At 40.9% G+C, this 16,861-nt stretch overlaps 1 long non-coding RNA gene across 1 annotated transcript; it reads left to right on the top strand.

Moving 5' to 3' along the window:
* The first annotated feature begins 1,874 nt into the window (after positions 1–1,874).
* LOC120397897 lies at positions 1,875–12,314 on the top strand. Its single transcript, XR_005594074.1, has 3 exons — positions 1,875–1,998; positions 10,842–10,895; positions 12,067–12,314. It is a non-coding gene; the product is annotated as an uncharacterized LOC120397897 (long non-coding RNA).
* Positions 12,315–16,861: the final 4,547 nt, after the last annotated feature.

The following is a 16,861-nucleotide window of genomic DNA, read 5'->3' as shown; positions in this document are numbered from 1 at the left end:
TTTGGAATTTTATGTGAAATTATTTTCCTGGTTTGGCTTTTGCATGGCCTCACTCACCTCAATTTCATTTTAAGGTGCAAGAAACCCCATAATCAGAAGTTCCCTCATGTAAAGGTTGACTGAGAAAAAAGGAATCAGGACAAAAAACTAAGAAGTTTGGGGTGGATGAATTGCCCCCATCTCTCCACTCACCAACCACAGAAGATGAAATAGTCAAATATACTTTTAAAAAGTCTAATATTTCCTTAAAGAGAGGGACATAAAATTTGTGTTTTTGTCATTGAATTAAGCTGTAATGCAAGAAAACTGACAGTTATGCCACACCTTAGGGTTTATACAATGCAAACATTATGGAATTCCCCAACCCCCATCTAAAAACTGATCTCATAATTTCTCCTTTCACTTTCCCAGTGTGGATTTGATAATGCTAGAATTTAATGCTAGGAAATACATTTTTGACAGTAATGATGAATTAAAAAAAAAAGAAAGAAAGAACAACTCATTAGTGAATATTTTTATGTGACTTTTCTTTTAAAATGTACATTATTGAATATTTTAGTTTTTGTAAGAAAATAGGGAGAGAAGAAAAATTTGTTTAAAATAGGCATTTAGCCATTGTCCATGACTGCCCTCCAAGATCTTACCAACTGTGCTATTAATCATTAACCAATTCAACTATTTCACTTTATGAAATACAAAAATTTACAGTAAAATCACAAAGTCTAAAGTGATGTAAGTACGTAAGCCCCTTCCTATCCAGCAAAGCACTTAAGCATGTGTTTAACTTTAAATATGTGCTGAAAGTTAAGCTTATGCTTAAGTGCTTTTCTGAATCAGGACCTAATATTGCCATTCTGTAACAAATCATGCCCTTGTACAGCATTATGTATTTAACGTCACATACTATGGTGGCTAATTAGAATTATTGTTTTCAATTTTCAAATACCCAAAAGGGTGCCAGGCATCTCACAGAAACAAATATAAATGAGGTCTTTGTGCCAGAGAGCTTGCAATCTAAATTTGACATGACACAACAAGGAGAGTAATAAATAACAGGCCTGGCAGAGTCTCCAAACCAAACCGTATGTTTCCTTACTTTTCTCAGTTTAAACCAGACTCTTCACATCGTTTTGTGCAAAGTCTATTTTGGGGCTGATCCTGAATTTCTTGTGTTGTGTGTGCAGTAGGAATGTAGGGCCCACTGAGGTAAGTGAAACAGAACAGAACCACTGTTTTTTTTCCAGTGCCTGTGATATAGTATTAGTTATCACTCTCCTTTAGCTCAGTGATTTGAGCATTGGCCTGCTAAACCTAGGGTTGTGAGTTCAATCCTTGAGGAGGCCACTTAGGGATCTGGGGCAAAAATTGGTTCTGCTAGTGAAGGCAGGGGGCTGGACTCAATGACCTTTCGAGGTCCCTTCCAGTTCTAGGAGATTGGTATATCTCCAATTATTACCTTTTTTTACACCACCCCATGCTTCGTCAATGGGTTATAAAATAATTAATTGGCAGGCTGATACCTGTATTTCTTGTTCAATCTCAAAAGTCAGTTTTAATAGCTGAATTATAAGAATGTTAAAAAAGCTTTCCAGTGGAAATGCCAAAAGGCTCTGAAAAGACTTTGGGCAGAAATTTTCTACGCAAGATGATTGCCTCGGGCTGAATAATTTTCGAAAGCTTCAGCCAAAATGGTTCAACCATTTGTAAGAATGAGATTAGGGAAAAATATGGTTTTTTTGCCTAGGTTAAAAAAAATAACGGTAGGACCATTTCTTTGATTTGCCCCTTGTGTGTAGGCATTATGATACAATCTTTAATAATATCGACTACATACTATATTTTCTGCAGGACCCCTGCCTCATTTGATGTATCTGCTCTGAGGATGAATCAGGATGAAGCCTGTTGTCCATAGGACCTTTAACTCATTTGCTGCAGAAGTTGGAAGGTGCATTGTGAATGAGGCAGGTGACTGCAGAATGAGAAAGGATGGTCTCATGGGTAAGGCAGTTGAATGATGCCCTGGAGAAATGGATTCTATCCCTGCCTCTGCCATAGAGTTTTTATGTGATCCTGGGCAAGTCCCTTTAACCAAACTTTTCACAGGTGGCCACTGACTGTGTGTTCCTCATTTTCTGCTCAACTTGCAACCGTAGAATCTGATTTGCAGAAGTGCATAGCACTCACAGCTGCAACTGAAGTCAATGGAGCTGTGCTTTGAACATGTAAAGTGTATATAATGTTACATATCTGAAAAATCAGGTCAACTTAGGCACTCAAAATTAGTGGATACTCTTTACCTTAATTTCTCTGTCCCTCAATTCTCCACCTGTAAAATGGGGATAATACCAGCCCTCAACTCATATGGATGTTGCAAAGAAAAATTAATTGTGCAATTAATTAAATAAATTAAATATTTGTGAAGCACTGAGATATTGTAGCAAAGCCCATAGGAAAGCCCATGAAGAAATTAATAATTCTGTATTCAAAGCAGGGTTTGAGAAACGTGCAGTAAATAAGATTGGGGCCACACATTAAACTGAGGATAAAACAAAACATTGAAGAGCTGCTCAGTAAAATGAGCACTGTCCAGCCTGTGCACTGAATGAGGTGGGATCCTGTGGAACAAATAGTATGTGATCATTTAATTAAAGATGGTATCATAATACATAAAAGAGCCAAATAGGCAACCTTACTTTTGGCATGTTCTATCTTTTGATTGATTCACTTTACAAACCGAATGTTCTTTTAGCATAGTTTTTCATGTTTAATTATGTGTAAAGAAGGCATGAAAGGTTGGTGTTTTGCGGGGGGGAGAGTCGATAGAGGCAAGAAGAGATTGTTTTCTTTTAAAGGTTCCTTTCCATTTGTTTTTTACCTTAGAAATACATCGTAGATTAAGTCTTAACTTCCCTGTTTGTACTGGAGGACTCCTTAGGAAACTGTCTCACTCCTCAAAAGGAGAAGTGTAAGCATGGGTGGTGTGTAGGGGAGGCTGTGTCTCCCCAAACAGCCTGGTGTGGCCCCGCCCACGCTCTGCCCCCAGGAACCCGCTTCAGCGGTGCTGCTGGACTTCAGGGTCTGAGGCCACGTTGCCCGCCTTCCTGGGGCTGGGGACTGTGGCGGCACGATGCACTCTCCCTCCTGGTGCTCTGGGGCTGAGGGGGGGGGGGCTGCAAGCACTAGCCAGCAAGGGGGGGGGGGTGGGGGCCGCGATTGTGGGGGCTCTGGGTTATGGGGCATGTGGAAGGGACGAGACCTCACATGGAAGAAGCGGGGCCACGGGCTAGCCTCCCCCAGCCAGTGGTTCACACGCCGCCTGTGAGTGTGAGCATTTGAATCTTTAACAAAAAGAACTTTTCTCTCAAGTGTTTGTTAAGAATAATATGTGTATTAAGCAAAACAAACATTAAAAAAAGTAAATAGTTTAAATAAAATTCCTTCACCTTTCAATTTCTCAGTTTTCCAACTCTTGTCTCTCTTAATTCCATAATTTCACTCATTCTCTAATTTCACACATAAAAGGAAAATAAATTAAAAAGGAAATTAAATAAATTAAAAGGGAAAATATAAATAAATTTCACTCATTCTCTAGTTTCACTTGTTCTCTAGTTTCACACATAAAAGCATAAAGAGAAAATAAATTAAAACAAATGTCATCAACTTTGAGCAAAAATCACCCTTATTGCAACATGCATTTCCCATGAGAATGCTAGAAAACCATTGTAAATATACTTTTGGACAACTTATTTGACTCAGCAAAATGTTTATTAATAAAGCTAGTTCTTCTTTTTCAATAGGACTTGAAACTTGCTAACATGTAGTACTACTATTTTCACATGCCAAAAGCACCATTGCCACATCCCACATTTTACAAGACTGGTGCTCTTTTCATTTTTATTTAAAGATTGTTTTAGAGCAAAAATAAATAAAACCAATTATACAAAAATATATAATGAATCCTGGACTAAGGATTAGCTCCTGCAAAGAATTCTGAACCTAGATTGTCCAGTGATTTGTTCTATATCCATATAAACAACAATAGATGGGATTAGCAAGGACACGTTTCTAGCTGTACTGGGACAAGGTCACTTCCTCCCCCTGCCCGAGAACTCATCTTTAGCAGCAGGCTGTATGAAACAACATGCTGTTCCCTTTTGCACTGATAGTAGGGTGCATTATACAGTGTGCTCCCTCTGGCCCACATACAACATTCTGCCTTAGTACTCCCACTACATGACGACTGTGTCTAAGCATATCTCCACTTGGCTGCTATCGCTCCAGTCATAGACAAATTAAACTGTACGAATTCAAATATTATTATTCCTATTTATTATAATATCTATACTGCTTGACCTTTAGTTAAGGCCTCCTTTTCTAGGCAACTATTTTTGCTTGGTCCCATAGGTAGCTGTTTGAGATACCATGTGTGCAGGGGCGGATTTAGGGGCAGGAGACCCATCTGACATCTTTGGTGTGCTGGGTTTGTGGGGCGCTGGGCTCAGGGTGCTGTTTTTGTTGTTAGTGACAAAAGGGAAAACTGAATGTTTGAAGTAAAATATTTCAGGTATTCCCTATGTGGATTCATTTTTCACTAACCTCCTAGAATGTTCTGGACCTTTGCAGAATCTCATGGAACCTTCCAGACTTTCTAAGAATTAAATTTTCTTTGAACCTCCTAGAATGTTGTCAACCATGCCCTCATGGGCATATAAGAGGCGGGGCATTGCCAGGCAGTCGGTGAGATATAGGAATGAAGTGAGGTGAAGTGAGAGCCCAGCTGCAATATTGTGAATCTTGTTTTATTGTGAAATTGTGAAAGTGTACTTGTGTTTTAAGACTTGAAGAGTGCAAGTAGCAACTAATAAAGGACATTTTTAATGAGATGCCAGAGATATCTATCAAACCCCTATCTACACAACAATATAAAAGAAATACCGTTACTTCTTTTGCCGTGCTTAGCACGTAATGTTGATGACTTCCTAAGACTGCAGAACATAAGACTTTTGCTTTCCCTAATACTTTCTGTTTTCCTCCATAGAAAATAAAAGATGCCCCTGAAGAAGCCTTCAGAAGCTTAGTATAGGAAGTGAAAAGCTCATTTCCAATCTAGTCTGCAGCAAGGGGCAAATCTGATGGGAAAATATCTGAAACAGAACAACATAGACCCGGCCTTAGGCAGTAGTGATCGTCCTAGTGCAGAAGAAATTGAGGAACAAAGCATAAATGATGGAAGTCCTATTACTAAGAATTAGCAGATTTACCTGAAGATAAGGAATGGAAATGTGAGGAAAATGATGGAGAATCATCCAGTTTTCCTGGTGGTGTAAAGGAGAGTGATGATAAAGAATGTAGCTCACATGAAAAGGAGAATAAAGACAAAGAAATCTGGTTTACATTAAAAGGAGAGAAATGATAAATCAGAATCAACCTCTCATGATGACAGAAACAGCACTGAGAAAAAATGCACACCACAAATTGATACATCAGACCCTGCCTTATGGCTAGTGGTCCTAAACTCTGATGATATTGATCATACAATTTTGAACAGGCCAGGCAAAATTGAGGATATGACATTTCCAGTAAATGAGCAGAAATGACACTTCTCAAAGTCACACCAGGAAAGAGTGCTCAAGAATAGTGAGAAACTGAATCAGCATTGGCTATTTTATTCAAAATCAACTAACAAAGTGTTCTGTTTTTGTTGCAAAATATTTGACAAGAATGTGAAATCGTTGCTTGCGCTTTCCAGGTACAATTACTGGCATAATTTAGCTGATGCTCTGAAGCAACATGAAAAATCACCTGGCTATTTTACGGCCTACTTCAAATGGATGGTGGTCAACTCCAGGCTCAAGTTGAATAAATGCATAGATGCAGAAAACCAATGCATTATTAATGTAGAAACCAAGCATTGGAGGGACGTGCTCGAGCTTTTGATCTCAATTACCCTCTTCCTTGCAAAGAATAATTTGGCTTTCCAGAGCTCGTTGGATAAGTTTTTCACTGAACATAATGGTAATTTTCTCAGTTTGGTAGAACTCCTTGGCAAATATGACAATGTCATGTGTGAGCACCTACGTTGAGTAGTCTGTAAAGAAGCTATGAACAATTACTGCAGCAAAATAATTCAAAATGAATTGATTGACCTTATAGCACGGAAGGTGCTTGATAACATATTGATGCTGCTCGGCAAAGCAAGTACTACATGGTAATAATGGACTTCACTCTCGAAGTTAGTCACAGTGAAAAGATGTCATTTACTGTTAGATTTGTTGACGACAAGGATGGCGGTATCCAAGTGGCACATTATCAGGGTGTTTTTTTCTTTCTTTAACATTTTATTAGAAAGGCTATTTGAAAGCAAACCAAGGTCTTTTGTTTCTGAAGAGTTCATTTGTTCCTGCTGCTTATTTTCCTGAAGCCATAAGCTGGTGTTTATGATCTCAAAATCATTTCCACAGCAACCACTTGTGATACTCCAAATGGAGAATTATGACTTCAAGTGAGGAACAAACAGCAGGAATAAATTAATTATTGGAAACCAGTGACCGAAGTCCTGCACTGAAATACAGTTACTCCCACTGACATCAATGGGAATTTACCAACAGGTGTCCATCACTGACAATTTTTAAAACAAGATTGGATTTTTTTTTAAATCTGCTCTAGGAATTATTTTGGGGAAGTTCTATGGCCTGAGTTATACAGGAGGTCAGACTAGATCAGCAGTTCTCAAACTTCATTGCATCGCGACCTCCTTCTGACAACAAAAATTAGTATATGACCCCAGGAGCGGGGACCGAAGCCTGAGCCTGTCCAAGCCCCATCGCCCCGTGCGGGCAGGGGGCAGGGGGGCAAAGCCCGACCCCCGTCACCCTGGGTGGAAGGGGGCAAAGCCCAAGCTCAAGGGCTTCCGCCCCAGGCTAAGTCTAAGCCAGCCGTGGTGACACCATTAAAACGGGATTGCAACCTACTTTGGGGTCCCGACCCACAGTTTGAGAACCACTGGACAAGATGATCACAGTGGTCCCATCTGGCCTTGGAATCTATGAATCAATTCAACTGAAGGCAAGAGACCATAGGATGAAATAGATTTCCTTCCTGTATTTTGGCACTTACCATTTTGATTCTTTGCCAGAAGTACAATGAGAACAATTTTTCTCATGTTATTCGCACTCTTTTGAATTCAGTCCTGACTGGAAACCAGAAATGAAATAAAAGGTACATGAAAATTACAAAACCTAAGTAAAGGTTTGGGTTGAATTTGGCACTAACAAGAGATGAAGCCTTGAGAATGGGTGGCAGTGGATTTTTTACAATATCTAAGCCAGTTCGTTGATCTCTGATTAGCATAGCTATTGTTCAAGATGTAGCGATTACATAACATACAAATAAAAAGGCATAGTTTTCTGGAACTGATGTGTCCAAACACAATTGGTTATTAATGAGGATAGCAGGATCTTTCTTCCCCTTCTCATAAATATACCTGTTCACTGTCAATGGAGAAGTTGGAAGCAAATACTATTTAGATGGAAATTCGTATTTTGTTTGACACAGGATAAAAACATCATGTGATCAGACCAACTTCTTGTTTACTGTAGACAGTGGAACAAAATTAAAATGGACTTTTGGAATTTAATTACTGTATTTATATATTTGACAAAACTCATCTTTTGGTCTTAAGTAGTTCTGCAATTGATAAACTTCGCAAAAATAACACAAAAGTTAAAGCTGCTGTATAAACTCCTTACTACTTGAATTGTGTCAATTGACCATTTAAGGGTGTGTAAGGCAAATGGTGTTATATGAAAGATGGTTCTCTGGTACTTTGCGTGTTAAAGAAAACAGAATTGTCATTTACAAGCTATCAGCAGGGAGGCAGATGCCATCAGAAGATGGAGGCTTAGCTGATTCATGAAAAGGTATATTCTGGGTCAACAAGCAGTGGGAGCAGTTGAGTGATTATGTGATAAATGAAAACAGGGTCTACTACCAGGGTTCTCAAACTGGGGGTCAGGACCCCTCAGGAGGTCACGAGGTTATTACATGGTTGGTTGCGAGCTGTCAGCCTCCACCCCAAACCCTACTTTGCCTCCAGCATTTATAATGGTGTTAAATATATTAAAAAGTGTTTTTAATTTGGGGGGGTGGAGGGTGGGTTGCTGTGTGAAAGGGGTCACCAGTACAAAAGTTTGAGAACCACTGGTCTAATAGAACTGTCTTGAGCCAGCAGAGCTGTTCAAAAGTTTGGGATCTTGATTTGAAGTTGTTTCAACAAACTTTTTCCAATTTGCTTCCTATTGTTTTGCATCCCCTCCTCCCAAGTGTCACCTTGAATTTTGACTTCAAATGAAGAGATACTGAAGTGGTAGAGAAACTCAGCTGAGACTGCTATATTTTGTTTGGTTTTTCACCATAATCATGAATTCCTCCTATGGGGAAGGAGGACTTGCTCAGTCCAGGTCTGCTCAAAAGGTTTGTGAACCTCAGTAAACTTGGACTGAGCTGTAATGAAATGGTTTACTAGAAAAACATTTGTGTTGTTGTAGCAACACATGCTACCAGCCAGGTAAGCTTTTCATGGGTTGACTCAAAACCTCTTTGGGACCAATTCATGCTCCTCTGTGGACTGGTCCACAACAGTGGTGGATTTAGAGTTAGTGGGGCCCTGTGCTTAGCTTCATTTTTGGGGCCGAGCCAAGAAAAAGAACATTCTCTCTTATCCCCTCCTCTGCTCCCGTTTGTCATTCTTTTTTTCTTCATCCTCCTCCTATAAGTAATAGGAAGTAAATGAAAATAAAGTGAGGTACCTTGATTGTTTTTGTAGTCTAACTTATTTTTCCACAGACCACTTGAAAATCGCTGAGGGTCTCGGCGGACCACTTAATGATCTTTCCAAATATTGTTTGTACGGTTAGCTAACTACTGTAAAGCGCTTTGGATAAGAGCACTTTATAAAAAAAATTTTAAAAAATGTTGGGGTCTGGCCAGGACTTAGGGTATGGGAGGAGGCTCAGGGCTAGGAGTGCAGGGTCTGGGAGGAAGTTAGGGTGCCAGAGCAGGCTGTGGGTTGAGGTGAAGGGTCTGGCCAGGAGTTAGGGTGTGGGAGGAGGCTCAGGGCTAGGAGTGCAGGGTCTGGGAGGAAGTTAGGGTGCCAGAGCAGGCTGTGGGTTGGGGTGAAGGGTCTGGCCAGGAGTTAGGGTGCGGGAGGGGGCTCAGGGCTGGGGCAGGAGGTTGGGATGTGGAGCACTTACCTGGGGCAATTCCAATTTGGTGTGAGGGGTGCAGGTGGGAATGTGGGGTGGGTGTGTGCAGGAGCTCCTCTTTGCTGTTCAGGATGGGGTGGGGATGTGGGGGGGGGTGCAGGAGTCAGGGTATGGGAGGGCTGGGTATGTGTGGGGGGTGCAGGAGTCAGGGAACGGGGCATGGACTGGGGTCATGGGGGTGCTCCCAGCCCCCTGCCCCACCACAGCCCCCTGCCCTGAGCGGCTCATGGCAGGGGGCTGGGAGGGGTATGTGTAGGTGGAATGCAGGGGCCCTGCCTTTGCTCTGCCCTGTTCCAATTCCACCCCCTTCCCCAAGACCCCGCCCCTGCCTCTTCTCTGCCTCCTTCCCCTCTCTCCCAGAGTGCCAGCAAACTGCTGTTTGGCAGCGGGGGAAGCACTGGGAGGGAGAGGGAGGGGCAGGAATGCATCCTGCTCAGGGGAGGAGGTGGGGAAGAGGCGGGGGAGATGGGGGCACCCTGTGTTTCACTGTAAATCCGCCTCTGGTCCAGGCTTAAAAATTAGATTGACCTAGCTATGTCACTCAGGGCTGTGAAAAAGTTCATGTCTTGTGTGATGTAGTTAGGTTGCCCTAGCCCGCTATGTAGATGCAGCTAGGTTGATGGGAGAATTCTTCTGTCGACCTAGCCACCGCATCTCATGTCTTCTTTTGTCAGCACAATAATAGAACTGGCGGAGATAGCTCTGTGTTGCTCATTTAGTGTGTAAGGTGTGACTCCTCAGGCTTGAGGGAGCAGCCATGCAAGCTGCTCCTAGAAAACATTAAGAGTGAGAGCTTGATCCAAAGTCCATGGAAGTCAATGGAAAGACTCCCATTGATGCTAATGGATTTTGGATCATGCCATGGGAGAGGACTGAAGAGAGCTGCCCCTATAAAAGACATCCAAAGTAAGTGAAGCAAGTTGGGATGGAATGAGCTTCAGTGGGAGAAAGAGTCTATTCTTGAGGGGTTGTAGACCTGGAATGGTGCTTTGTTTTTGAGGATGGGAGAGTCCAGGGGACAAGTGTCATGCGTCTGTATGGGAAGGAGACCTCTATGTGGAGGGATGTGAGGATGAGTAGGGGGAAGACAGAAGGCCTGATTCTCTCCTTCCATTCACCTTGTATGGTTATTTACATCTGTGCAAAATGACTGTAACGATTCTCTGAAATCAGAATGGAACTGTATTGATGACAGTTTAAATTACATTAGTAACTACATTATGAGCCACTTACTTCTGAAATTTTTTTTTAGTAGCAAACCCAGTTGTGATTTATGCCAGTGATCAGTGCAAACTGCAGGTATTGATTTTTTTGTATATATGTTGAGTTCATACAGAATCATTATTGCAAAATAAATAATTTTTGAACGAATTTTCTGGCCTATGTTCTGACACAGTTTATGCTCTAAATTTCTGAAAATGAATTAAACACGGATGCAGCCGTAGCTAATGTAGCAAACAATACCATTATCAAGGTTTCTATAAGAGGCTGCAAGACCACTGGAAAAGCCAACAGCTCCACAGTCTGGCTCCTCTCAAGTACTGCATCTAATCTCAGACTCTTAACTTCTCGTTTCAGACTGTGTGCTTTAAAAACGACAAAGGTGTACCACTGTGAAATTCTTTAAAAATGGTAGGTGGCCTTTTTATATATGGAGGTGCATCTACTACACAGAGCTCTGTGTAGCTCAAAAGCTTGTCTCTTTTACCAATAGAAGTTGCTCCAGTAAAAGATATTACTTCACCCATCTTGTTTCTCTCATATCCTTTGCAAAACTCTTCAACACCAGTACTCATAAGAATCCATTCTATATCTGTTACTAATTATAGATATTCTGTTTTGGGGAACTTCAAACTTCCATCTAGAAGTAGGGCTAAAAATGGGAGGGTGTGGGGGGAATGTTGGCACCTTTATTATACTACAATGATGGGTGCTTTAAAGATGCATATAAATACATCAGTTAAAAACCATTTAGTTGTCACGCTTTTAAGATGGATAAACTCAAGTGAAGATTAAATAGATTAAGTAATAAAGTTTCTGCCATTAAAATTAATGTCATTATTCATAAGCTTATTATTAGCAATGAATGAATAAATATGAATATAGTGATTCAGACTCGAAAAATATCTTAAAGATCATTTTCATGGTGCCACATTTCGGCCCTGGAATAAGATCTTAGCAAAGAGTTGCTGATTGAAACTGCTGTAACTAAGGCTCTGATCCTGTTATAAATTCCATGCGGATTGACCACTGCCATCTGTACAGAAATCCATGGGGGCTACTTGTATGGATCTCACTGCAGGGTTAGCTCACAAAGTGGTAATTTATCCTGGGTGTAATAAAGCAAATGTAATTATGTCACAATTAACTTTAATGAAACATGTATGTATCCTTACTTTTAATTGGGGGATTTCGTAGGTGGGGAGAAGGAGTAAGTTGCTTTTTTTCCTCCTTCAACTGGCATATATGCTGAAGAGATTTGCTTTTGTAAACAAAAAGAAACTTACTTTCCCTTTCCTATAAAATAGTCCTAAAGAAGAGAAAAATATAATTTTGCTTATAGATAATTCATAGCTGGGGATGTTGTATCAAATTTGTCTTCCCGAGGAACATGATGCTAAACAAACAAATAAAACTTCACATGACCAGTTTTATTATAACAGGAACTTAGTCTGATTTACTTTTCGTATGAGTATAAGGGGAGAAAAAAAAGGCTGCTTCCATTTAAGTGCGACTCTGAAAGCTAGAAATCTTCTCTATGCAAAGCTGTATCAATGTTGGTTTATTTTTTATTTAATTTTAGTGCCTGTGAAGAGTGCCAGATTGACAGCTCTGCTCCTAGAGCAGAGTCAGCACCCACAGCTGCAGTACAAACTTCCCTCAGCCAACATGCTCCTGGGACCACCTGTTGTGATAAGATGACAATTCAGTTTCAGTGTCCATTAAAACCCTGATTTTTATGCTGAGTTTTCTGACAAGGGTGACGATTTTCATCAAAAAATGGCAATGTTTTGGTGTTGTGGATATCTGTCCACCTTTCTCACAGCACAATGAGACAAGGTGCTTGTCTACATTAGGGGAATTTGCACTGAGTTAACTATATTGATTTAATTACACCTGTGAAATGCCCTAAACTAGACATATTACACTGGTCCAATTAATGTTGGCAATTTACTAAAGTAAGTCGCAATGGTACAAACCTCATCAGAGGCCTGTGCAGTGCATCTGCACCTGACATTTGCACTGGTGTAGCTACATCTGGAAAACCTTGGGATGAAAAAAGCATGTTTGTGCAAAATGTGTGTTTTGTGGGGGGAAGATGCATATTGAGTACTTCCTTTGTAACCTTAATAGTGTTCTTTTAACATCGTTTTTGTGTGTGTAATTTTTATAGCAGAGCAAGAGCTCTGCTACAGTTAAGGTTAAGACCAGCTTTCTGTTTAAAGCTTGAATATTCTATGTGTTCTAAAATCTACATGGTTTCTTGGATTGCCTTGAAATTTGGTGTGTCTCACTGCGGCATGAGTTTCTGTTGGAGAGCCAATTTGGGGGCTATTAGACCAGGGGATTCCCAAGATACAGCCCTCAAAATAAATCCAGCTTTTCTAAAAGTTGAGAGATTTTGGCAACCCTTCTTTGCTCACAGAGAGAGGTCAACTCAGTGCTCAGACCATTGCACCAGAGTCTCCAATACTTGAGGGTTATCCTGACAGAGTGCATGTCACCCATCAGCCCTTTGGGGGAAATCAAATTAAAACTTTTTTTTTTAAATTGCTTCTCCAGTTAGTTTCCTTACGTGCTTCATGTGCTTATTTGTGCACCTAATAGATTATACTGAGAATATGTAAACAGAAGAGTTAACAGGATTGTTCGCCGTCAAAGTTTTACACCAGCTATAGCTCCAGGGGATTAAATAATAGGCCTTTGAACCTGACCCAGCCAGCCATCCTCAGTCTGTCTTATCGTGGGCAGAAATCTGGGGAAGGTTGGATGGCATGTTGCTTTAAAATCTGTCTTTGTCTGGGCTTTGCTTTGTTAAAAAAAATGGGGTGAATGTAATCAAAGTATTTTTGTTAAAAAAATAAAAAATATGAGAATGCTTGCTGGGAGGGGAGAGACATTTTTGGGAGTGGAGGACGGGGGGATAGGGATAAGAAGGATTTGGGGCTGTATTGAGGGGAAGGGGGATAAATAGGGATGGGTGGTAGAGGAGGTAAGAGGGGTTGTGGGGCTCAGGTGAGGGACACATGGGGATGAGTGGCAGCAGAGGTGCTGGGGGAGAGTAGGGGCAGGAGTACCTGTCATTTCCACATTATCCCCTTCTGAGTGTGCCAGGAACTGGGGGGTCTGAGCCCCAATCCTTACCTCCCCACTTTTGAGCTGGAATGTGGGGGTCCCTGTCCCTGGGGTGCCTGAGCCCTGCTCCTGGGCTTACTGTGTGTATGTGCCAGGATCTGGGGCCACTCGCCCCTTGAGGGGAGTCTGATCCCCCTCCATGTGCCTCCTTAGATGAGCCAGGATCCGGGGGCTTGGGGTGGAGGGAAGCTGGAGAAAATAGCATGGTGAGGGTTGGCCGGCTGGCTGGAATGGACAGTACTGGTTGGTGGGGCTGAGTGGAGGAAGGGAGAAAGCTATAGGGCGAGGATCACTAGTTCACTTGATTCACAGCTGCACCAATGACCACTAATTCTTACTAAGCCTTCTTTCTGTTAAAAATAACTAGAAAATTAAATGGCACCCCCCTCCCCGCCACAAAAAAGAAAAAGTTAACACAGAATTAAGGTTCCCTAGCGACTGCTCTTGTCCCTCCACAATGGTGAGTTCAGCAAACCTCAGACTTCAGAAAACCAGAACATACAGAATTAATGTAATCTTAGCTCTGCCCTCTTTGAAAGATGCTCCCAAACATACCCACACTCTGCCTTTTCACTGCTCCTGCCCTACACTAACACTGTGGGCTTGTCTTCATGGACAGCACTACGGCAGTGCAGCTGCACCGTTGTACATGAAGACACTACTATGCCAACAGGAGAGCTTCTCACGCCAGCACAGTAAATTCTCCTCCCTGAGGGGTCGTTGTTATGTCGGCAGGAGAAGCTCTCCCATTGACATCGCTCTGTCTAGAAGGAGGAGGGTGTTAGGTTGGTATAACTGTCACACCGGGGTGTGGTTTTTCCACACTGACTCCTGACCCATGTAGATATATCAACATAGAGCTGTAGAGTAAACTGGACCTGAGCTTACTCACCTGACAGAATACCACACTTGTGAAATTTAACAACCACTTCACGCTAAATCACAGGATACCATCTAAACCTATACATTCTCTTATCCATCAGTAAACCCACAGACTGTTTTCATATCCCACCTTACTACTGCCAATTCCCATGGCAACACCTCCTCCTCCAATCAGTGCCTAGCTGCTGAGACAATCTACACAATTTAGCAATAAAATGATGTGGACTAGCTCTTCAAGATACATGTGCTCCCCTTTCCTTTACTCTCACACATGGAGTGGGCGCAAATCCTGATCTCATATCACAATCACAGCTCCTTAAACTAATCCCTGTTTCCTCAGCTCACAAACACACCTCTACCACCTACTGCCTCCACCATTCAAACATTCACTACAGCTACAACTCAGACACTGAGTGCAGCAGCATATGCATAATTTCCAGGGGATATTGTCAACTCCAGGGGCCCAGGTTAAGATTACATGGGCATGTAACCTAACCAGGGTGGATACAAATCAATGATGTTTTTGAAAAAATCAAAAAAATCACATTTTTTTAATTTAAATCAGTTTTTTTGATAAAATGCTTTTTGAGGGAAAAAACCTATCTAAAGATAGTTTTAATTTAGATACTATAGCTCAAAGATATTATGGAATAGGGATTATAAATTCTAATTCTATAGTATGAGACAATATATTCATGTAATTTTTAGGAAAAGTTTTATGAATGAGTTCCAATAAATTCATGCATTAGGGACCCAATCTCATGAGGCTCCAGAGGCTTCTGTATAGATTATTTAGGTTAATCTTTCTATCTACCCAATGGGTGCTCAGTCTAGAAGATACCATCAGAGATGCTTAGTTTTGCAGTTCTCAAACTGTGGATTTGTGTCTCCAGAGATAATATGCTTGTTAACAGCAGAAATGTTTTTAAATAAATAATATATAGAGGTGAGAAATAACCCTATTATCCCTTTGCAAATTTGCGTACACAGAGTCAATCCCTTACCTCTCTCTAAAAGTGCAAAGTTTCAAAAAGTTCAATGAATGATTGTTGGGGGCGGAATAGATCCAGACAAAAAGAAGAAGTCTAGAGATAAATGTGAGAAGGGAGGGACAGGCAGTAGAAACAAAAGTGAAACTGTTTGAGCAGCATATTCCCGAAGTCTTGAGGTCTTTCTGAGTGTAGCCTTCATTGATTTGAGATCTATCATACCATTCTCTCACTAGAAGGGAAAACCTATAATGACAGCAGGCCATAAAAGAGACCCAGTTTGGGAATATTTTAATGAAGTTCCTCTACCTGTGGGTAAAACAGGCATGCGTGCAAAATGCTAACAGTGCAACAAAGAAATGCAAGGCCTGAATGAAACAACATCATGAGAAGTGTTCCTTCTCAGGAGGAAGCTGCACTGAAGATGATGAAGGGAACATGTCTGAACATGCAGGATCTTCAGGCTTGTGACCTTTTTTATTTCATACTTCTGTCTTAAGGACTGCCTGTCTTCCTTCTGAACTATTCTTGAATTCTCATGTTTGAGCAAAAAATATAGTTGTTACTCGATAGTACTATCATTTTAGATGCAGTTGTGATAAAAAATAAATAGCTGAAATAGGCAGATCTTCCTGTTACAATTTCACCTTTAAAGTAGTATTGAATGTCAGTGAATGCAATGAGTAATACTAAATGGTAATAATAATTAAATAACTGCATTGACTTATTTTGTTTAGGAGAATCCATCCTCAACATACCGGATTCTGAAGACTATTCACCTTCAAGATCACCATCATTTTCTATACTTTCAGAGTTATCCGCCAATGATAGTGTTTCAGTCACATCATGTATGTCACATAGCCACAATATATCACCCTGTGGCAAAAAGAAAAAAAAACCTCCATCATCCAGAAACAACCATAGATAAGTTTGTGATAAGAACCAGCAGATTACAAAAGAGGTAATTGATGAAAAAATTGCCTTGTTTCTTTATGCAACAAACTCTCCTTTCCGTGTGATTGAGAACCCACACTTCATTAACGTGGTTCAGTCATTAAGACCAGGATACAGTCCACTCAACAGAGTAGATGTCACAGGCAAATTGCTGGATAAAGTGTGTGAAAGAGAAATTGAGCAAAGTGCAAAAGGTCTAAACGGTAAAATTGTTAACATGAGTCTTGATGGGTGGAGCAATGTCCACAATGATCCTGTTGTATGTGCTTGTGTGACAACAAAAGAAGGGAATGTCTTCCTTACAGAAACAATTGATACATTGGGAAATGCATGCACAGAAGAATATTTACAAGAAGTAGCAGTAAAGGTTATAACAAACTGTGGAAAAAAATGCAAATTCTAGTACACAGCTTGATC

This window comes from Mauremys reevesii, linkage group 1, assembly GCF_016161935.1.
Source record: "Mauremys reevesii isolate NIE-2019 linkage group 1, ASM1616193v1, whole genome shotgun sequence".
NCBI classification, from domain to species: domain Eukaryota; kingdom Metazoa; phylum Chordata; order Testudines; family Geoemydidae; genus Mauremys; species Mauremys reevesii.
The sequence above is the reverse complement of the archived record's forward strand: the minus strand, read 5'-3'. Positions and strand labels throughout refer to the sequence as shown.